The 23,731-nt window shown below is 45.1% G+C and overlaps 1 protein-coding gene across 1 annotated transcript in view; it reads left to right on the top strand.

The window, feature by feature from the left end:
* Positions 1-23,731, top strand: part of GNAL (G protein subunit alpha L) — a 200,266-nt gene that overhangs the window by 39,293 nt on the left and 137,242 nt on the right. The window lies entirely within an intron of this gene.

Consider the following 23,731-nt stretch of genomic DNA (forward strand, 5'->3'; position numbering starts at 1 on the left):
TCTCAGGCCTGGGAGTCCTCACACCTTCCCACCTGCCTTGTGGGGTAGCAGCTCCAGACCCTGTCCCTGCTGCCTCTCACTCCAACTGTACTTCTTCCCTCTGAGGCCGTGTCCTTCCCACCTTTTTCCTGGGCCATCTTTTTATTTCTTTATCTACCAGCTACCTTTTCAAATAAATGTGAGCCCTGGAGTTTGAGACCAACCTGGGCAAGAGACCCCTCTCTACAAAAAATAAAAAATTACCTGGGCATGGTGGTGCCCACCTGTGGTCCTAGCTACTCCAGAGGCTGAGACAGGAAGATCACTTGAGCCCAAGAGGTCGAGGCTGCAGTGAGCCATGTTTGCACCACTGCACTCCAGGCTGGCCACAGAGGTAGACCCTATCCCTTTAAAAAAAAAGAAAAGAAAAGAAATTTGAGTACAAAATATGAATTGGTTCAACGAAAATATCTTTTACATCACAGTGCAGGAGGTGGAGGTGTGAACAGGGCACCTCAGGACGCAGCAGGTGAAGGTCCTGTCCACAGTAGGAAGAGGTGGGGGAATGTGCCTTGGGGTCAGCAGCATAGGGGCTTGAGCTTCGCCACAGTCTTCACTGGGTGAGCCACCCTGAGTCACTTCTGCAACTTTGTGTCTTAGTTTCCTGGGAGGATCCTTGTGGGATTACATGTGAAGCCTCTAGACACTGAGTGCATTTGGCTTCCCTTCCCAGAGGCCCAGGGTGTAACAAAGAACCAGCTTAGTTGCTCACCTCATGTAGAGTCCAGTTAAAAACAGTGACTTGTGATACCAAAAAAGTGGGCCAGGCCTGGTGGCTCATGCCTGTAATCCCAGCACTTTGAGAGGCTGAGGCGGGCGGACAGCTTGAGCTCAGGAGTTCCAGACCAGCCTGGGCAACACGGTGAAACACCGTCTCTAAAAAAAATATATAAATTAGCCAGGTTCAACTGTAGTCCCAGCTACTTGGGAAGCTGAGCCAAGAGGATTGATGGAAACCAGGAGGTCAAGGCTGCAGTGAGCCAAGATGGCACCACTGCACTCCAGCCTGGATGACAAAGTGAGATCCTGCGTCAAAAAAAAAGAAAAGAAAAAAAAAGTGAATTTATTCCAAAGCTAGCTTGGGGGCAGGGGCACAAAGTGTCCTACCTTTAAATGTGGCACTTCCCCTTTGGAGCAGAAAGCAGGCATTTTTATAAGGTAAGGAAGGAAATGAGCAAGGGCAGGTCCCCCTTGCTATGGGGCAGTTGTTACCTGCCAGGCAGTTATCTATGGGGCAATTATCTAACAGGCAGTTGGGTTGGCACCTTCCTGGGCAGAAATAAGTTGTAAAGGTGGCCAAGTGGGCATGCTTTCGACGTGCCCTCCTAATGGGTGTGAGTTCCAGGGTGACACCCTGGAAGTGAGAGCTCCATTGGGGGCCATGCTTTGGTCTGCCATCAACTGTCAGCTCTCCAGGAGAGATCCGTCTAGGAGTTAGATGAACTTGCCCTGTAGGGAACATCTGGTGAGGAGCAGGTGAAAGGTTATATCTGCATTTCTAAAAGGCGAAGCAAAAAGCAGGGAACCGGGGATATCAGGAGAAGAGAAAATAATAAGAAAATAATTAAACTATCTCTTAGAAAAATGAGGGTTATTGGCTACAAGAGAATGTCCCGTCCATGGCTTTCCTAGCGTGAGCTCAGCCTCGCTGCTCAGGAAAACTCCCCAGTCCCACGCTGGCCACGAGCCTTGAGCCACAGTGTCCCTGGCTCTCCAGGGGGAAGGTGTAGCCTCTAGAGCCTCAAGCCATTTTTAGACGGAGGCCTTTCCCCTTTCTGAGGTTTTGCCTCTCATTCCTTGTTGGGGCTTTTCTGCTTTGTTTATGAGCCGTGGAGGAGCTGATCGGCCTCGCTCAGGAACTGGGGTTTTTGGAATTGCCTTCCTGGGCTCTCGGCCCTTCCCGGTCCACAGCTCTGACACGCCTTATCGGTATCCACACACTCCACGGTGACCCGGCAGACTGGCCTTCACGTCGAATGTCCCTTTAAGATGAGATCTAAAATGCTCTTTTCCGAGAGTGTTGACACTTGTTTTTAAATGCTGTCGCCTTGAAATGAAGTCCAGGTGTTGGACACAGTTTCTTAGGTAGAATCCATGTATTCTGTTCTCTTTTTCCCTCTCTCGCACCTGTCTCCCATCTGACATAAATGAAGCCTCCAGTCCTGCTGTCCTCCTTCTCCATCCCTCCTCACCCAGCCTGCCTCTCCTGGCTGACGGCATCAGCATTCACTCCTTGGCCTTGGCTGGGACCTCAAAGGGATCCTGCCCCCTGGCTGTCTTTTGTCATCCGCACCCCGCTGGTCACCCTGACCTCACAACCATAACTCCTCCTGTAACCACCTAATGGGTTTACCTTGCCCACTGCCTAGACAGAGCCGATTTATCAAGACAGGAACTGCAATGGAGAAAAAGTGATTCATGCAGAGCCGGCCATGCAGAAGACCAGAGTTTTATTATTACTCAAATCATTCAGTTTTTAAAGATAATTTGGGGGTAGGGGCCTGGGAAGTGGGGAGTGCTGACTGGTCATTGGAGATGGTATCATAGGGGGTTGAAGTGAGTTTTTCTTGCTGTCTTCTGTTCCTGGGTGGGATGGCAGAACTGGTTGAGGCAGATTACCAGTCGGTGGTATCAGCTGATCCGTGGAGTGCAGGGTTTGCAAAAACATCTCAGGCACTGATCTTAGGTTTTACAGAGTAATGTTTTCCCCAGGAGCAGTTTGGGGAGGTTCAGACTCTTGGAGCCAGAGGCTGCATGACCCCTAAACTGTAATATCTAATCTTGTAACTAATTTGTTAGTCCTGCAAAGGCAGACTGGTCCCCAGGTGAGAATGAGGTCTTTTCGGGAAAGGGCTATTATCAATTTTATTTCAGAGTCAAACCATGAACTGAATTCCTTCCCAAAGTTAGTTTGGCCTACACCCAGGAATAAACAAGGACATCTTAAAGGTTAGAACAAGATGGAGTCAGTTAGGTTCAATTTCTTTCACTGTCATCATTTCTTCAGTTATAATTTTTGCAAAGGCGGTTTCACTTCATCTACCTGGTCTGGACCCTTTCTTCTCAACCCAGCAGGACTGCCAAGACACCCAAACTAGCTGTCCTGCCTCTAAACTCTGCACTCCGTCTATTCTATTCGGCAAGCTGCTGCTGGCTATCATCCCAAACAAATTTAAGGAGCAACTCTTACCCACACCAGTATGCCCTGTGTGTCCCCCACAGCCTGACCTTGCTCTGCTCCTTCCTGAACTCGTAAGATGCGCTCACCCTCTGTTCACTTAGTGTATCCCCGACTCAACCTGGAGGCTGATGTCAAGACATGCATCCTGGTCAGGCGCGATGGCTCACGCCTGTAATCCCAGCACTTTGGGAGGCCGAGGTGGGTGCATCACGTGAGGTCAGGAGTTCGAGACCAGCTCGGCCAACATGGCAAAACCTCGTCTCTACTAAAAGTACAAAAATTAGCCAGGCGTGGTGGCACGCACCTGTAATCCCAGCTACTCAGGAGGCTGAGGCAGGAGAATTGCTGGAATATGGGAGGCAGAGGTTGCAGTGAGCTAAGATCACGCCACTGCACTCCAGCCAGGGCAACAGAGCACGACTCCATCTCAAAAAAACAAACAGACAAACAAATGCATCCTATTTCTGGCCTTTTCTGACCTTCTACTCCCAAAGCATCTTATAGTCACTATATTCTAACATTACCTCCTTGGGGTGGAAGCACTATTTTTGTTTCTGTCTCCAAAAAATATCACAGGGCTTTTATATGACTCATCTTTGTGCCTTTAGTATTTTGCATAAACCTTAACACAAAATAGGAGCTCATTAAACTTCCGCAGAAATAAAATATTTCTCCTTTTCCATAAGGCCTGCCTGAAGATATGAAAGTATTTTCTTAAAGCAATTTGTCTGTTTAATGTGGTTTTAATAATGCTTCTCTAAGTTAAGAAACATACATCCTGCTGGCACATTTCACAGAGACTCAGAGAAGGCACTAATGACAAAGGAAGCCCCCCTTCAAGCTGGGGATAACAGCAAAGGAATAGTGTGACGACAAAGGATGTGCAGAACATGCTGTAGCGTAAGGAGGAAGAAAGTGCCCCTATCCACTGTAGTCCAAGGAACCGGCACACCTTCATGCTCCGGAAGAGGGAAGAAGGAAGCGTGTCTTCACACTGTACCATGACAACAAAGGAAGTGCCCTTCATGTGCTACAAACTGCTTTAACATAGGGTTTGGGCTGGGTGCGGTGGCTCACACCTGAAATCCCAGCACTTTGGGAGGCTGAGGCGGGCGGATCACGAGGTCAAGAGATCAAGACCATCCTGGCCAACATGGTGAAACACTGTCTTTACTAAAAATACAAAGGTTAGCTGGGCGTGGTGGCGTGCGCCTGTAGTCCCAGCTACTCGGGAGGCTGAGGCAGGAGAATGGCATGAACCTGGGAGGCAGAAGTTGCAGTGAGCTGAGTTCGTGCCACTGCACTGCAGCCTGGGTGACAGAGCAAGACTCCATCTCAAAAAATATATATATATACATATATATGTATATATATATAGATAGATAGATAGATAGATATAGGGTTTGCTACTGTTCCAGTAACGGTTGGGCTGCAGCTTCTGCTCCCCTCATCTTCTGCCTAAACCAGGACCCCAGACGGAAATGATAAGCCTGAAACTCAAAGGCAGGATGTTGAATGTGGAGGCATTTATTGAGCCAATTGTGTAAGGATACTGTACATCTCTTGTTTTAATCCAGACCCTTTTCCATTGTAAATGGTAGAATTCCAACTTAAACAAGTGTAAGGTAGAGAGGAGGAGTTTTTTTGACTCAGGTAATCAGGGTTTTAAAAGCAAAAAGTGGGGAAAGAGAGTAGTCTGATACAAAATTATTTGTCAGGAATTTTCATTCGTTTACAGAAGTAACATTGATTAGTAACTGGCTATACATTTTAACCTACAGAGTGTGGGCTGTGGTGTCCAGTGTGACATTGTTAAGTTAATTTATAGCTATTTGTGGCAACAAAAGGCAGTTTTAAGAGATGAATACAGGCTGGCCTGATGGCTCCTGCCTATAACCCCAACAATCTGGGTTACTGAGGCAGGAAGATCACTTGAGGCCAGGAGTTCAAGACCAGCCTGGGCAACATAGGCAGACTTTGTCTCTACAAAAAATAAAAAAATTAGCTGGGTGTGGTGATCTGTGCCTGTGGTCCCAGCTACTCAGGAGGATCCCTTGAGCCCAGGAGATTGAGGCCACAGTGAGCTGTGATCACACCACTCCACTCCAGCCTGGGTGACAGAGCAAGACCCTATCTCTTTAATTAACAACAACAACAACAAAAGATGAATACATAGCCCAAAATGGTGGTGCAGGCAAGGGGTGGGGTGGGGGGGAGTAAGGCATGATTGTTGTCTCATTTTAATGTCTCTCTGAGCCTGATGATTTAAAAGGACTCACATTCTTCAGGCAAAAGTTATTTACTTTTGGAAGTCCACCTGCTCTCACAGCCAGTGTCATGTAAGCTCTCTCCCCTGTCTTGATTCTGCCCTCTTCTGGCCGCATTTTCACACTTGCTTCCAGGAGCTCCACCTTCATGAAGTCTCAGCAGCACAGTGGAGAGAGGCTCTGGGGGCTCATTGCAATTCTGAGTTGGACAACTCAGGCGGGAGCTTAGAATTGTTTCTAACAGGTGTTTGTTCTTGTCCCAAACCTCAAAGTTTCTTTTTAAGATAAATCTGTTTAATAGTTTCTAAAATTATTTCTGAACTTCATTTCACCCCCAGTCTGCACAGACAATTGATTCCCTCGCATTGTTCTTTTATTTTCTTATAGTGATGATACAGACAGAAATACAGGTATTTGCTACATCTCTGTAAGAAAATGTAATATTCCTGGATTCCTGTCTTAGACAATGAGTTCTATGCTGTGTAATACAAATCAATATTGCAAGCAAAAGACATTTATACATTTTGAAAACAAATTGTTTCCTTGGGAGCCTGCTGATGAAAGGCTGACTCCTTTTGGGAGAAATCACTCAAAGCTCTAGAGTTTAAACACACTGGGATGGGATGGACGGGTTAGTACTGGTTAGTAGATAAAGTCTCCAAGAAACATCAGAGCCATTTGGGTGGGGGAGGGATCTCCAGCATCATATTTTTGATTTACTCTTTGGTGTTTTTATTGATGATTTGGTATTTGGCCGCAAACGAGATTGTTAACCCAGATTTCTAAAATCCTGGAACTGAACATTTAGAATATGAAGACTGTGAGATCATAGGTTCATAGATGTGTTGGGTACAACGTCTTCCATCAAAGAGAAAGGGGACATTTTTTTCCTGAGCGGTTAGAAGGAAAACATGCTTCCTGCCTGTGGAGCAGTGGTCTTATCGCTCCTCCTGCCCCACCTGTGTGGTTTTTCACTCTTTTGCCCACTCTGCCTTCCCTAAGCACAGTGAACCAGCTGGAGGATGCTCTCTGCTCACCAATTCCAGAGCTTCCTCGGCTCCCTCTGCCCTTGGAATCCCTCTCCCACACTCCTAAGTAGCCAGATCCTCTCCAGATTTAACGGTCGATTACAAGTGTTATCTCCTCTTTGAACCATTTTCTGACCCTCTGTGTTGGAAGTTCTTTTCCTTAAGTCTCCACTTGTTTTATTATGTACTTCCTTCATAACACTCATTACCTTTTATTGTAGATATTGATAGGTTTCACTTAAATGCATTAGCAGATTATATATTCTTTTCGAGTCATATCCATTCTGATTCATTTCTGTATCCTCCACACTACCCAGCAGAATCTGGCATAAAATGCTGTAAACAGGAAAACCAAACCCTGTAAAATATTTTATTAATAAAGAGGTTTATTCTGAGCCAATGTGGCTGCCCACAGCTGGGAGAAAACACAAACCCAGGAAACCTTGATTAAGTCGCCCCGAGGCAGTTGGGTTACAGCTTGATTTTACACATTAGGGAGACTGGAGCTGCAGGTAAAATCATAAAGCAACACATGGAAATTCTACATTAATTTGGCCCAAAAAGACAGGACATCTGGAAGCAGGGGCTTACAAGTCATAGGTGGGTTTTAGGGATTCTTTATTTAGTTGGCAGTGGGTTGAAAGAGTTAAGTTTTTCTTTTCTTTTTTTTTTTTTTTTGAGACGGAGTCTCGCTCTTTCGCCCAGGCCGAACTGCAGTGGCGCTATCTTGGCTCACTGCAAGCTCTGCCTCCCAGGTTCACACCATTCTCCTGCCTCAGCCTCCCACTTTTTTTTTTTTTTTTTTTTTTTTTTTTGAGGCGGAGTATCCCTCTGTCACCCAAGCTGGAGTGCAGTGGCACGATCGCGATCGCAGCTCACTGCAGCCTCCATCTCCCAGGTTCAAGCGATTCTTCTGCCTCAGCCTCCTGAGTAGCTGGGATTACAGGTGCCGGCACCACGCCCAGCTAATTTTAGTAGTTTTAGTAGAGATGAGGGTTTCCCCACATTGGCCACGCTGGTCTCGAACTCCTGACCTCAGGTAATCTGCCTGCCTCGGCCTCCCAAAATGCCGGGATTACAGGTGTGAGCCACTGTACCTGGCCAAGTTAAGTTTTTCTGAAGACTTGCCGGGCACAGTGGCTCACACCTGTAATCCCAGCACTTTGGGAGGCCAACGCAGGTGGATCACCTGAGGTCAGGAGTTCGAGACCAGCCTGGCCGACATGGTGAAACTCCATCTCTACTAAAAATACAAAAATTATCCAGGCATGGTGGCATGCACCTGTAGTCCCAGCTACTCGGGAGGCTGAAGCAGGAAAATCGCTCAAACATGGGAGGCGGAGGTTACAGTGACCTGAGATTGCGTCAGTGCATCCCAGCCTGGGTAACAGAGTGAGACTCCATCTCAAAAAGGAAAAAAATAAAGACTTGAAGTCAGTACAAAGGTTGCTTAAGTTAAGGGGGTCGGCTATCTGTCATGTGATACTATACCAGAGTCAAATTGGAAAGTAAGCCATGTCATATCGGGTTAATTAAAAACAAACAAACAAAAACCTTTAGCAAGCTTTCATAGTTTGCAGCATGTGACTTAACCCTTGCCTAGCATGGCCTTAGGTCCTGTTTATAATCTGGTATCTTATTGCCACACAGAATCTATGGTGTTAGACTGATGATGTCTGTTTTAATGTTAATTCCAGTCATTTGTGCCTAAACTCCAAAAAGAATGCGGTATGAGGTGTATCTGACTCCCTTACCATCATGGCCAGGAATTCAGTTTTTGTTGTTGTTGTTGTTGTTGTTGTTGTTGTTTTTGAGACGGAGTCTCACTCTGTTGCGCAAGCTGGAGTGCAGTGGGGTGATCTCAGCTCACTGAAACCTCAGCCTCCTGGGTTCAAGCAACTCTCTTCTCTCAGCCTCCGGAGTAGCTGGGATTACAGGCCCACGCCACTATGCCCAGCTAATTTTTGTATTTTTAGTGGAGACGGTGTTTCTCCATGTTGGCCAGGCTGGTTCTCCAACTCCTGACCTCAGGTCATCGGCCCTCCTTGGCCTCCCAAAGTGCTGGGATTATAGGCGTGAGCCACTGTGCCCGACTGGGAATTCAGTTTTTAAGGTTTTTCTGGGGTTACCCTTGGCCAAGAAGCTTCATTCAGTCAGTGGGGGGCCTTAGGATTTTATTTTTAGTTTACAATAGGTCGAATATAATCCTTGATAAAACAGAAGAAAGAACATAGAAATCCCACTACGCAATTGAATTCCAATCCAGAAAGATTGCCATTTGTTCATTTCCCCCAATGCAGAAATAACTCACATATCATGAATTCACACCTTAAAATTGTACAATTCATTGTGTTTAGCATATTCACAAGGTTGTGGAACCATCACCACCGTCCTTGGGAGCCCACTGCTGAAGGACTGGAATATCTAATTCCCGAATGTTTTCATCATTCTGCAAAGAAGCCCTGGACCCGTTAGCAGTCACTCCCCGTTTCCCCTCCTGCTCTTCCTCCCAACAACCATTAGTCTATTTTTTCTCTTCGTAGATTTGCCTATTCTGGACATTTGACATAAATAATCATATAATATGTGGTCTTTTGTGACTATCTTCTTTTTGTTAGCATAATGTTTTTATCTATGTGTAACATACATCTCTACTTCATTCCTTTTTGTGGTTGAACAATATTCCATCATATAGGTATACCATATTTTGTCTATTTATCATTGGTGGACATTTGTGTGTTTCTGCTTCTGTGCTTTCATGAATAATGCTGCTATGGACATTTGTGTACAGGTTTTTGTCTAAATATATGCTTATTTCTCTTGGGTATTACCAAGAATTGGAATTGCTGGGTCATGTGGTAACTGTATGTTCAACTTTTTAAGAAAAAGGTAAACAGTTTTCCAATGTGGCTGCATCATTTTACTTTCCCACCAGCAGTGTATGAAGGGTTCTAATTTTTCCACATCTCACCAACACTCGTTACTATCTTTTTTATTATAGCCATCCTAGTGGATGTGAGATGTTATTCACTGTGCTTTTGATTTGCAGTTCCCTAATTAATAATGTTGAGCATCATTTCTTATGCAAATTGGTTATTTGTATATCGTCTTTAGAGAAATGTCTGTTCAAATCCTGTGTTCCTATTTTAATAGGGTTATTTGTCCTTTTATCGTTGAGTTGTGGTAGTTCCTTAAATACTCTGGATACTAGAGCTTTTGTTCTCAAGCACACATAACTCTACACTTAGTCTGTCCTCACCCGTGGGTATCTGTTCAAAAAGGAATAGTGTCAAGTTTTACCCCGATTTTATCATTTCAATTGTGTTGTATGTTAGCAATATTCAGTGCTAACAAGTTTTAACTACATGGTTCTAAATATGGATCTTCCCAACATTTACAAATGGAGGAGGGATAGATGGAATGTTCAAAAGAAAATGTTAATATGCTTTGAAACATTGTTTTGTCGATGTAAATGTTAAATCAGCAGAACCCAGTAACTGATGAGAAGCACAGTAAGTTAGCTACAGCACGAAGAGGGAAACATCAAAAATAGAAAGGTGGGAACACAGGAGTGGGTATAGGGATGCCTACAGTTATGTATTCATGAAATAGGAGCTTTCTGGGCAGTGATAAACTGATTTGTCAGAAATTGCAGGCAGCAAGGAAAGAAGAAATAAAACCTACTTGGAAGGAGGTAGTGTTGTCTGGTCCGCTGTGGACACCTGGACATGTGAAGAGAAGACGCTGATCTGTGCTCAGAGTCGGGTTGTTTCTCGAACGGCCGCCTGGTGGCGCCGTGGCACAGGGGCGCTGGCGAGGGAAAGCCTCCTGCAATGCACCAAGCTGCGCCCGGGCGCGGGGAGCCGTGGACTGGGGACTTGGAGGTGTGGGCCTCTCGTACTGTGTCTGAGGAACAGCTGTCATGTGTGAAGCTCCTGCTATATAAAAGGGTGAGCTGTTTCCCTCTGCTCACCCTTTAAACTGCTCTGCCTGCTGAATGCTGTACCCAGGTGGCGGAGAGCAGAGGCGAAGCTGGGGGCTGAGGCCAGTGAGGCTGGGAGGCTTGCTGGACACAGCCAGTTCTCCAGAGCTGGAGCTAAACGGAAGCAAGGTCCCAGCCTGTCACTGGTGTGTTCTCATTTTCCTCTTTTGGAGATGTTTTTTCTGTCTTAAAAAACATTCCAGTGAAAAAATGCTCACCATCACTGGCCATCAGAGAAATGCAAATCAAAACCACAATGAGATACCATCTCACACCAGTTAGAATGGCAATCATTAAAAAGTCAGGAAACAACAGGTGCTGGAGAGGATGTGGAGAAATAGGAACACTTTTACACTGTTGGTGGGACTGTAAACTAGTTCAACCCTTGTGGAAGTCAGTGTGGCGATTCCTCAGGGATCTAGAACTAGAAATACCATTTAACCCAGCCATCCCATTACTGGGTATATACCCAAAGGACTATAAATCATGCTGCTATAAAGACACATGCACACGTATGTTTATTGCGGCATTATTCACAACAGCAAAGACTTGGAACCCACCCAAATGTCCAACAATGATAGACTGGATGAAGAAAATGTGGCACATATACACCATGGAATACTATGCAGCCATAAAAAATGATGAGTTCATGTCCTTTGTAGGGACATGGATGAAATTGGAAATCATCATTCTCAGTAAACTATCGCAAGAACAAAAAACCAAACACCGCATATTCTCACTCATAGGTGAGAATTGAACAATGAGAACACATGGACACAGGAAGGGGAACATCACACTTCGGGGACTGTTGTGGGGTGGGGGGAGTGGGGAGGGATAGCAATGGGAGATATACCTAATGCTAGATGACGAGTTAGTGGGTGCAGCACACCAGCATGGCACATGTATACATATGTAACTAACCTGCACATTGCGCACATGTACCCTAAAACCTAAAGTATAATAATAATAAATAAATAAATAAAAACATTCCAAGTCCATCAATGGATGACTGGATAAAGCAAATATGGTACTTACACACTGTAGAATACTATTCAGCTGTAAAAAGAGTAAAATCATGTCTTCTTGAGGGTAATTCTCTAAGTGAAATAACTCAGAAACAAAAGTCAAATGCCACATGTTCTCATAAGTGAGAGTGAAACATTGTGTGCACGTGGACGCAGGAGTGGAAGAACAGACATTAGAGAGGAAGGGTGTGAGGGAGGGAGGGATGATTAGTTACTGGGTACAGTGTACGCTATTCAAGTGATGCCAACACTATGCTCTATAGCCATGCAACAAAACTGCACTTGTATCCCCTATGTCTATCACTGAAAAAAAAAAAAAAAAAAAGTCCAAGCCCAGAACTTGTGTGTGCCTGTCATTCTGCACATTCCTGGACAGGTCCTGTGTCCGTTCTGCAGAACTGCGCTGTCATTTCTCTCCTGGAGGAGGCCCCCAGCCACACCAGAAGGGATGAAGATGTGGGGTGGCCTCATCCTTTTTGAAACAGCTCTTAGTTCAGATGAAACCATCTTTCCAGAGGCTCAGTGGTTTCTTGATGGAACTGGGGGTTAGGGAAGAGCAATAAACTTTTCTTTTTTTTTTTTTTTTTGAGACAGAGTCTTGCTCTGTCACCAGGCTGGAGTGCAGTGGCGCGATCTCAGCTCACTGCAACCTCCGCCTCCCAGTTAAGGCGATTCTCCTGCCTCAGCCTCCCGAGTAGCTGGGACTACAGGCGGGCACCACCACACCCAGCTAATTTTTGTATTTTTAGTAGAGACGAGGTTTCACCATGTTGGCCAGGATGGTTTCGATCCCTTGACCTCGTGATCCACCCACCTTGGCCTCCCAGAGTGCTGGGATTACAGGCATGACCCACCACGCTGGGCCTAGATTTTCTTTACAGGACAGGATCAAATCACATAGAATGGATTCAGTGGAGGCAATCATGTCTGGGCTCTGAGGGCTGGAGCATGGCTGTGTGGCTTAAATGACATGTCCTTGGAGAGCAGCAAGTTCTGAGAAATTAGCAATAGCTTGCATTCTAGATAGCATGGGAGTTTCATAGGCTCGCCTAGGACTCTAAAGATCTCATGGCATCGTTCAACAGGTGAGGTTTTAGGTTGCAAAGGGAATACTACCAGACCCTAAGCAGGACCACTGCTAGGGTCATTCTGTAGTTCACTCAGTAAGCATCAATGATCTGATGAGCATGTAGGAAATAACCTTTGGGGGGATTTATTCTACTGGAGAAAACTGACATTCTCAGAGAACCACAGCAACCAGGCAGGAAGCTAAAGGGCAAATGGCATTTAGACCAGCGTCACCTATCTGATGCAGGAGTGGTTGAACCAAGTATAGAACCGGTTTGATGGACATGCAGAGAAGTGGGAGGAGAGCATCCTAGATAAATAGAAACGCTGGACTCAGGTGGGCACAGGGAAAACACCAGGCCGACGTGAGGATTGGTAGGCATTTGATAAGGTTTTGTTTATTGTTTTTGTGAGTTTTTTTTTTTTTTGAGATGGAGTTTCGCTCTTATCACCCAGGTTATAGTGCAATGGCACGATCTTGGCTCACTGCAACCTCCACCTCCCAGGTTCAAGTGATTCTCCTGCCTCAACCTCCCGAGTAGCTGGAACTACAGGCTCGCACCACCACACCCGTCTAATTTTTGTGGTTTTGGTAGAGACAGGGTTTCACCATGTTGACCAGGCTGGTCTTGAACTCCTGACCTCAAGTGATCCACCCATCTTGCCCTTCCAAAGTGCTGGGATTACTGGTGTAAGCCACTGTGCCCAACCTGATAAGGTATTGATAAGTGGTATTAATAAGTGAGTTGAGCTCAATGGAGAGAGTGATGATGAGGAATGGATCATTTAAATAAGAGTAGCTCATTGGTCTCTTTAATTAAAAAGAATGTGACCAGGTATGAAGCTCGCACCTGTAATCCTAGCACTTTAGGAGGCTGAGGCAGGAGAATCACTTGAGCCCAGGAGTTCGAGACATGACTGGGCAACATGGCAAAACCTCGCCTCTACTAAAACTATAAAAAGTTGGCCAGGTGTGGTGGCATGCACCTGTAGTAGCAGCTACTTGGGAGGCTGAGTTGAGAGGATTACTTGAGCCCTAGAGGTGGAGGAGTTCGCAGTGAGCCGAGATTGTGCCACTGCCACAGAGTGAGAACCTGTCTCAAAAAAAAGAAGAAAGAGAGAAAGAAAGGAGGGAGGGAGGGAGGGAGGGAGAGAGGGAGGGAGGGAGGGAAGGAAGGAAGGAAGGAAGGAAGGAAGGAGAAAAAAATGCAAGGTCACAGTGAAAATTTCAGAGAATGGAAAAGGACAGACAGCAACACTGGAAACGCTCCCTTCCTGGGTCCCAATTGTTTATCGGATGCCTTCGAGCCCTCCCCCTGTTCATATGCAAGAATCCATTAACATAGTGATTTGATATGCAGAGTTTACTACTCTCTGTCTTGTCCCGCAGCCTACTCTGGGACTTAACATGCCAGTACATCTCCAAATCTAGTCTATTTTCTTCCCACAGAGGGAGAGACTTCTTTTATTAAAGATACTTCTGGCCAGGCATGGTGGTTCACATGTAATTCCAACACTTTGGGAGGCTGAGGCGGGAAGATTGCTTGAGGCCAGGAGTCCCAGACCAGCCTGAGCAACACAGTGAGACTTTGTGTCTACAAACAATTTAAAAATTAGCCATGTGTGGTGGCACACACCTGTAGTCTTAGCTACTCAGGAGGCCAAGTTGGGAGGATCACTTGAACCCAAGTGTTAGAGGCTGCAATAAGCTATGATCACACCACTGCGTTCCAGCCTGGGCAACAGAGCAAGACCCTATCTCTATTATTTTTTAAAGATACTTCTTTGTGGTTTTATTTTTTTGTATGTAGAAGTATTAGTTTTATTTTAAATAAGATTTAAAGTATCACATACCTTTAAACTGCATTTGTACAGCAGTTGTTTTGAAAGATTTGTACTTGACTTCTGCAACCCCTGTTTGCAGAAGGTGTTTGGTGTGTCTGAGAGATTGAGCCTTGCTGTTTAGAAGCTGCTGGTGGTGACGATAACTTCCTCTAGTTCATGAAGAACAACCTTCACAATCATTTTCCCATGTCAACTGCAGGGTGTAAATTCTCCAGTTGCATTAGAAGAAAAACAGGACAGCTAAATGCTGTGTGATCCTGGGCCAGCCCCTGGAAGAAGGATGGGGAGATTGCTACAAAGGACACTTGGTTCTGTTAGCAGACTTTGTATATGGACGGTTGATTAGTCAATAGGACTGTAGCAACATTCGTAGTTATGTAAGAGAATCTCAGCCTTAGGAAATACATATGGACAAGGGCATACTGGCTCCAGCTTACTTTCAAATGGTTCAGGGAAAAAAATGCGTAAATACGAATATGAAAACATACAGATAGGGAAAGTATATGATAAAGCAAATGTAGCAAAATGCTAACAATTGAAGTAACTGGGTGAAGAGTATGTGGAACATTTTTATACTATTCTTTCTGTGAGCTTGGAATTATTTCAATTTTTTAAAATTTTGTGGATGCATAGTTGGTGTATCTATTTATGGGTTGCATGAGATATTTTGATACAAGCATCCAATGTGTAACAATCACATGCGGGTAAATGGAGTATTTCAAACTTTAAAAAATACATTTTGTTAAATATCCATCTGAGGACTACTATATATACAATGAGCTTACTGTGCATGTTTTAATCATCTTTGTAGAAGAGAAAATAGCTTGCTCCATTACAATAATGCCTACCAATGCTTTAAATTGTGTATATTGTTTTCTAGTCAAATTCTAAGAATCCTAAGGCATTTTCTCATCTCCCTCTCCCTGACCTTCAAGTCTGATCAGCCCCCAAGGTCTTCCAAGTCTCTCTGAATGTTTCTGTCTTCCACTCTTCTGAATGTCTGTTGCGCTCACCTCCCTGGCTGCACCTCGGGGTCTCTGCAGTGGGTGTCACTGCCCTCCTGCCTACTCTCCCCATCTCTCCAGTCCACTGGTTCACCTTCCTTCTGAAAGCACAGCCCTTCTCAGATCAGAGCTGCCCAGACCTGCCAGTGTGCCAGGGCCACCCCACACAGCAGTGCAGGTTTCCATCCGCACAGGGTCATCTGACCAGAGTAGCCATGGGGACTGAAATCCAGATGCCTCTGCTCTCCAAGCCCTGTTCCGGGCACAGGGATATATCAGCCCAGAGGAACCGAACCATTTGGGTGAGAAATCTGGCAGAAAACAAACGATCCCCTCAAAACAGGTTACTGAAGAGAGCTTGATGAAGGCATTCAGCCTGGCATGGGGGAACGGGGTAAGGACCCTGACCTCCTCCCCTCACCCTGCCATTCCCCCTGCACCCACAGGAGCTGGGCCAGGGAACCCAGTGGAGGCTGTCTGCAGAGCCAGCCCCCTGGGCCGGAGAGGGTGGGTCTGCAGGCCGGCAGAACCCCCAGTGTCCAGGCTCTGCTTCACAGAAGGCAGTGGACTTGGGGCTGACAGACCTGCTGGTAGCTCATCACTCAGCAGATGAAGGGCTGACTTGCATTTCCTCTTTTAATATCAAAGCCTCCCACAGACCCTGCTTCCAGGCTTTCTCTCTTCTAGCTCCTCTGGCTGCCGGGCTCCCAACATGAGCTTAGCCTGCACCATCCACCCCAAAAGTCCCACTATTCCAAGCAGGCCCCAAAGGCCTCCTCCAGCGTTTAGGCTCCTGCCCAAGCACAGCCTGGGCCACTGGACCCCTGGCCCTTGGCTTCTGTGTCTTAACTTCTTGTAGCATGCATTGGCCAGGCCAGGTCTGCTGTGGGCAGCAATGTCTCTGGCTGGGACACCAAGTTCCCCGAGGGGAGGGCTGTCACCTAGGATGGCCTACCTCTGTGAGCAGAGCCCAGCATGGCACCTTCATGACCAGCTCGCTGCCGAGGCAGACATGCCCCAGCTTCCCCTATCTCAGCTCACTGCAACCTCCACCTCCCGGATTCAAGCAATTCTCCTGCCTCAGTTGAGTAGTTGGGATTACAGGCACCCACCACCACACCTAGCTAATTTTTTGTATTTTCACTGGAAATAGGGTTTCACCATGTTGGCCAGGCTGGTCTCGAACTCCTGGCCTCAAGTGATCCGCCTGCCTCGGCCTCCCAGAGTGCTGGGATTAGAAGCATGAGCCACCACGCCCAGCCAAGCCTTTCCTCTTGAAGCAGTTATTCCCCAGGGAAAAGAGGAGCCACTCCTTCCAGGCAGAATTGGAAAATTGTGTGGTGTGAGTCTGTGCAGAGCGGGCGAGGATGAGGAGGATGTGCGGGTTGCCAGGCAGGACGGCAGTGACCTGGGGGACTCAATGCCCACAGAACCTCAGTGCTGCGGAGGAGCCCACTGCTCTTTGCCGCCTGACGTCATAACATCTTACTGCCTTATGTCATGCGATCAATGCATCACCGAAGTACACGAGCAGAAACACCATGATGGTGTCCTTTGCCCACTGAACGAGAGCCGGTGAGGGCCTAGAGAGTGTCCTGCGCAACCTAGATCCCTGGGGGCACTTGGTGCTCAGATTCAGGGAAATTCTTACAGAACAGAGCATCTGAGGCTGTTCTCATTCTTCAACTTTTCATTTGGAAACAATCCCAAACTTAGAAAAAAGTTGCAAGAGTAAGACTTCAAAGGCTTCCTAAATGCCCCTCACCCAGGTTCGTCTCTTGTTCACATTTCCCTGTGTGCCTTCTCATTTGCATACATTCTGTAGGTGCGCAGGTGGAGGTGTAGACAGGTGAATCTTACTCAATCTTCTGAGAGCTTGCTGTGGCCATCATGGCCCTTTGCTCCTAAAGGACGTCTGTGTGTGTTTCTAGGGGTGAGGTATTCCCTTAGGTGACCCCATGGTACAGTTCTCAAAATCACTCGATTGGACATTCAGACAATAAGTGTGTCTGACCCGTCGTCATCTGCACAGCAGTTTCGTCGGTCGGACCCTCTATGTGTTCTCCAGCATTGTCCCCTCCAGGATTGGAGGTATTGCATCGCTCCTTAACTCTTTATGATATCGGCATTTGTGAAGAATACAGGTCCCTATCCTTTTTTTTTTTTAATTTTAGGTTTGCCCGATGTTTCCTCCTGACTTTAATTCAGGAAATACCTTTCTGGCTAGAACACTGCATACACTCTGTGGTGTCCTTCCCGGGGTCTCACCTGTGGAAACCTGTGATGCCCACACCTCCCGCATTGGTGGGGTCAATTGTGATGACCCAACTTGGTGTCCAGTTTCTCCACTGTGTGGTTACTCTTTTTTTTTTTTTATTTTGCCACTAATAAGCACCCTATGGGGAGGCACTTTAAGACCATACAGCCCTCCTGCTCCTCATTAAAACCTCCCCCTGCGTTCAGCATCTGCTGCCAATTCCACCCTACCCATTTTTCCCCACGGTGGTCGAAAAGGATGTGTCCCCTGTCCCAGCCCTCCTTCCACATTCACTAGCTGCCTTTGGCTAGAGTCCTCCCTTTTCTATTTATTTATTTATTGATCTGTCTGTTTGGCAGGGACACCTGACAGGCCTGTAATTTTCAGTAGCTTAGAATTCGTTGCAGTACTTAACTGTTTTGGTGCTCACATCATCCTGGATTTGGCCAAATGAGAGCCCCTTCAATCCAGCTCTTGTGTGCTAGTGGTGTGCCCCCAGCATTTTTGGGCACTTCCTTACTTTCCGACATAACAATGTTCCAGGTTTAGCTCATAGCTACCCTGCCCTGCCCACTCCACACCCCACACCCCCAGTTAGCTATTTCTCTAAGGATGACCAAGATCTGGGTACTGTCCCTGCTCGCTGCTACTGGAGAGCCTTAACTTCTTGGCATTTCAGCAGACAGAAGTAGGAAATACATGCATGTAGATACACAGGGACAAACATACACAGGCCCACAAATACACTTGCACACACCCATTTGTGGACAGAATCATGAGTGTGTCTATGTATATTTTAGAAATCATGAGCTCATACCAATTCTTGCAATTCCAGTCCATCCCCACAGGCCTCTTTCTTGCCTCTCTTCATTCCATATGTGTGTGTTGCCTCTTCCTTTCTGAAAATCCTGGCTCTCATTCACAACATAACACATTTCTTCATTTGCTCAACCATACAATACATCTAAATTTGTTTGGGATTCGTGTGCAATGAGGGAATCCCTTTTGAATGTCAATCTCAACTTACCCATAGTTTAAATTCATCAAATGTTGCTATGTAATGACAAATAAAAGCAAACCATGCAATGCAAACATAGACAAAGATGAAGCTCTGTGCCCCTTCTTCTTTGTCAACAGCCCTGCAAGTTTTAGGATGAGCCACTCCAGCTTCTCTGAGAAAGGCTCATAGTTCCTACCTGGGATAAGAAAAGTTTATGTTATGTTTAATTGCATAGACAATTTGATATTCTATTACAAGGAATACTGTTGCTTTAAACTCTGTAACTAAACCAAATTCTAAAAGAAACCAGTTGCTAAGGCAACTGGGCAAAGAGATAATTAATTCATCAGTCATTATATGCAGATTAATCTGCCTAACTGAGTGGGAACGGAGGTAGGCTTGTTTGATTTTTCCTTTTGGAATTAGTAGAAGAGAGAAGGGTGTAGTTTTTTAAAATCCGCAAGAGGCCTCAGAGTTCATCTGGGAAAGGGTGGAGGCTTTGGAATCCAACAGAACTCTACCCTTTCAGACCCCTGTGAAAGCTATGGACCAAATTGTGGGCAATATGGTGCATTCTATAATCATCAAATGGGATGCTGAAAATAAATCACCTTTCAGTGTCTTTTAAAAATGAAGAGTGACTTACAAATATTAGCATAAATTTCTCTAAAAAAAATGAAATGATGTTTTTTATGCACTTGTAGAATTGACCACACAAACTCCTCTGTGCTCCCACTGTAATCATTACAGAATTCAGAGAACTTGACTGCAGGTCCATCCCTCTCAACTAGACTATTAAATTAATGGGATCAGGGACAATGTCTTATTTATCCTTATAATCTCAAGGCATGGAAGTGTGCTAGATGTATAGTAGGTGTTCAAAGAATGCTTTATGATGAATGAATGAATGAATGAATGAACATGCATTGCTTTAAAAGCACCTCAGAGCCTCCATCTGTCCCCCAGGCTCCATGTTGTCACCTGCTGGTGTAAAAGTATAATTGCAGTAAATGTGTCTAAGAACAAGGAATTGAAGTCACTCAGCTGTCATCAGGAGACTCTCTCCCACAATTGCTGTGCTGAAAATTCTACATGTGCATTTTGTTCTTTTTTATTTTGGTAAAATATATGCAATATAAAATGTACCATTTAAATCATTTTTAAGAGTACAGCACGGTGGCATTAAGTACATTCGCATCATTGTGCAATCTTCACCACCATCCATCTCCAGAAATTTTTCATCCTCTCAAACTGAATCTCTGTACCCATTAAACACTAACTCCTCATTTCTCCTCTCTTCCCAGCCCCTGGATACCACCATTCTACTTTCTGTCTCCACCACGTTTTGCTTACCCATTTGCCCATCACATGTGCATTTTTGTACAGTTCCTAGTATGCTTTGTTACCTGTGTGTTCCCAGCCAGCAGCTTACACTGTGCTCAGCTGAGTGTCACAGGCCCTCAGTGGGTCTTTGTTGACCGTACTATAGTTCGTTGTTCATGTGTCTGCCCAGCAGAAAAAGTTAGGAAATCCTCAAGGATGTCCGCATGCTGCCTCGTGGAGAGGGATAAGATGGATATATATTAGTTCTATTCCTATTGAATGATCGTCATAATTACCACAGTCCACTTACTGGGAGCTTGATGCAGTGAATCAGTTCATCTAATCCTCACCGCAGCCCCATGAGGGGAGTACTGTTACCCTCACCCATGCACTGAGAAGGACAGAGAATAACAAAGAAAGGGACCTCTGCTGGCATTCTTGTTCAGCAACCGCTATGCCGCACCCAGCGGAGGGGCTGCCTCTTAAGAAAAGTTTCCATACCAGGAACACGCATTCTGCAGCTCATATGCTCACCCAACCTCTGAGGCTGAGTTTCATTGTCTGCCAACCTGCCTCCTGGGCGATACCAGTTCCCTTCCCTCTGCCTATCCTTCTGCAATGCCTTCTCACCTGAAATGTGCGCCTTCTCTCCATGTGGTCCGACCCCACCACTCCTCAACACCGGCCTCGGATGCCGCTCCCATGATGAAGCTTTGCCCGATTCCAAGGACCCTCACACACCCCTCAGTGTCCCTCCCACGCCACCTAGCCCTCGGCTCATACCCATCCTGGCACACTGCCCTCTGAGTGAGTGCGCTGTGCTAGTCCTATTTGCTCAACTGCACAGAAACTTAAGAAATTGGTCTTAGAGTGTTCTTATCCTTTCTGGAATACATCTCTATGGGTGACAGCCTGTAGGTAGCAATATCCATGTGTTCAACTACTCGAATCTTCCTTTCCTTTTTGTGCGGACACGAAATCGGACTCTACGAACCATCTTCCCTTATGGTATATCCTCACTTGATTTGCTTAAAATATGAGAACAGTGTGAGGCAGACAGACAGACATTACTGAATTCCAACACTGGATCAGTGCTAGTTCTAGGATTCATATGGAATCAGGTGTTAGCCTAGGGGCCACGTGAGATCAGGTGTTGGCGCTAGGATTTACGCAGAATCAGGTGTTAACACTGGGATTAACACGTGGATGTCACCACACCTTTGATTTTCCACAGGAGCACTCACTAATACAAAAAAAAAAAAAAACACCACTGTTAGGCATTTAAAATGCAGACTACATTGTTCCTCTGTCTTTTTGCTCCATATCAAGGGACTTTGTGGAGTCTGACTCACTATACTAAAATATGTTTGTGAATATAATTATTTGAAAAGTAGAAAAGTCAGGGTATCTAGAACTGTCTCTAAGTGCTAAAATTATTTTTTATCATAAAATATTCCTTCAGAAAGAAACTTTGTTCATATATGGTAGATTTGCTTGAAAAATTTTTACATTTTATTTCATCTGATGTTTGTTAATTGGTAAAGAAATCACCATCTTTAAAGCTTTTTAGACTGATTTTGAAACTTCACTTTGGTATTAAAACACATTGGCTAAACAACATGTGTTTGAATATGTGCTGTAGTCCAAAATGCTGCTAGGCTATTTGAGGTTAAACAGCAGATTGAAACAGATGGGATTGCTGATTTTCACTGTTCAAATGCAAATTATTGGGCACTTTATTTGATTTCTGGTTTGTAAAATGTGTTTTAAATGCAACTTTGATGTGTGTGGTTTCTCTTAAAATACACCAGTCGTCCCCACACCTGCCCTTGCCTCACAGCCTGACCTAGTTTGGTGGTCTTCAGGGATATTTTTGAATTGTAAGACCTTGATAGTTCATTCTATTTGCAGGTTCCTCTTGTTATGCTTTGTGGGATACGCTTTTGTTTGGTTTTGTTTAACATATTCAATGGCCTTTCCACCTTCTAACACAGTAATTAAACTCCTATCTGTGCCACTGAGTCCAGTGCTTTAGTGGGAATATTTCAGTCTTGGATTTTTGGACAAGGGGTGAAGTCAGAGACATGTAACCTACTTTTCCTACTGATTCAGTGTTATTTTGGTTTTTAAAGCTGTGAGTTAAAGAAGAATGTGTTATTCTCCTTTACAGATGACACTTCTAAAAGCTCCTTAATATTACTTTGGTTATAGGGGTAAGAAAAATAGAAGATAAATTATTTCAATACATTCTAAAATATTTGATCACAGATTATTATGTACAGAAAAGGAAAATGGAAAAATGTTTCCCTGCTTTTCTCTAAAAATTGTTAAAATTTTTATCATGATGTTTTTTAAGTGTATTATAATTAGGTCACAGAATGATCTCTGCTGCTAAAAATGAATGATCATCTACTCAGGTTATTTCCACCAAGATACTAAGAAAAAAAAGAGAGATAAAACAACAGCAAGTTGTTTAAAATGTCCCGAAGGGATCCCCAGCTGAGGGCTGTGTGCACACGGGTCACTCAGTGGCCACAACTCCGGCACCACCCAGTTGTTTGCAACTCTCGGGCTATAGCTGTCGGCTTCTTGGAGCATTGTTAGTGCATAGAATTTAGTGACCATTCACCTTTCGTAAACTGTTTTGTTCCTCAGAGACAAAGTCTCGCTCTGTCACCCAGGCTGGAGTGCACTGATGCAAACATGACTCACTGCAGCCTCGATCTCCTGGGCTCCAGCAATCCTCCTGCCTCAGCCTTCCAAGTAGCTGGGACTACAGGTGCATGCCACCACCATGCCCGGCTAACTTTTGTAATTTTTGTAGAATTGGGGTTTCGCCATGTTGCCCAGGCTGGTTTCAAACTCCGGAGCTCAGGCAATCTACCCCTCCTTGGTCTCCCAAAGTGCTGGGACTACAGGTGTGAGCCACTGTGATGGGCGTTAAAACTGTTGATGTACCTGTTCCAGAAGTCTTAGTGCAGTTTTCATCTTTAATAACCTTTAAAGTATAAAGACTACAGAATGTAAGACTACAGTTATTACATTTTCTATCTATTGATTTTTTTATTAAAATTTAATGTATCCACCATCTTGTGCTATACATACATCTAGTCGGTTTTCAAACTTGATCAGCATCTCCTGGATCTTGGCCTGTTGTGAACTGAAACAGCTGCCTTGAATTTTTTCATCCTTTCATCCAGTTGTTAATTAAATTTCTGCGGGGCTTGGGGGGCTCCTTATAATGGGAAACAAATTTCCTTCTTACTGCTATTGGGGACTTGAGCTCAGCTAACCAGAGAACAGGTGACTTTTTTTTCAACATTTGCCATCTTCAATCAGAAGGACTGAAAGAAACCAAGTTTTTAAATTATTATTCAAAATTTACAAAACTAAGTATAAAAGAAATTTAAATAATTACATTTTCGAATGCGCTAAGACTTCTGAGATGCCTTCTGCAGCCCTGGCCCCGGCTGTCCCCTCCAACCTGACCCGCTGGTGCCTAGTCTCTTCCATCACGTTTGAATAAATCACTTAGAGCCCATGGCTTCACTGCACCATGTATGGCATTTGGGCCCTCTTTGGCAGCAACGACTGCCTTTCTGTTCACATGCATTTCGTTTTGAGAATGCCAATGGACACACCAACTGCTTCTTTGGATTTCACCAGTTTGCAGTGGTTGATCAGCTATTTGGAATGCAGCCAATTTGAGTGA

Source organism: Pongo pygmaeus, chromosome 17, assembly GCF_028885625.2.
Source record: "Pongo pygmaeus isolate AG05252 chromosome 17, NHGRI_mPonPyg2-v2.0_pri, whole genome shotgun sequence".
Classification (NCBI taxonomy): Eukaryota; Metazoa; Chordata; class Mammalia; order Primates; family Hominidae; genus Pongo; species Pongo pygmaeus.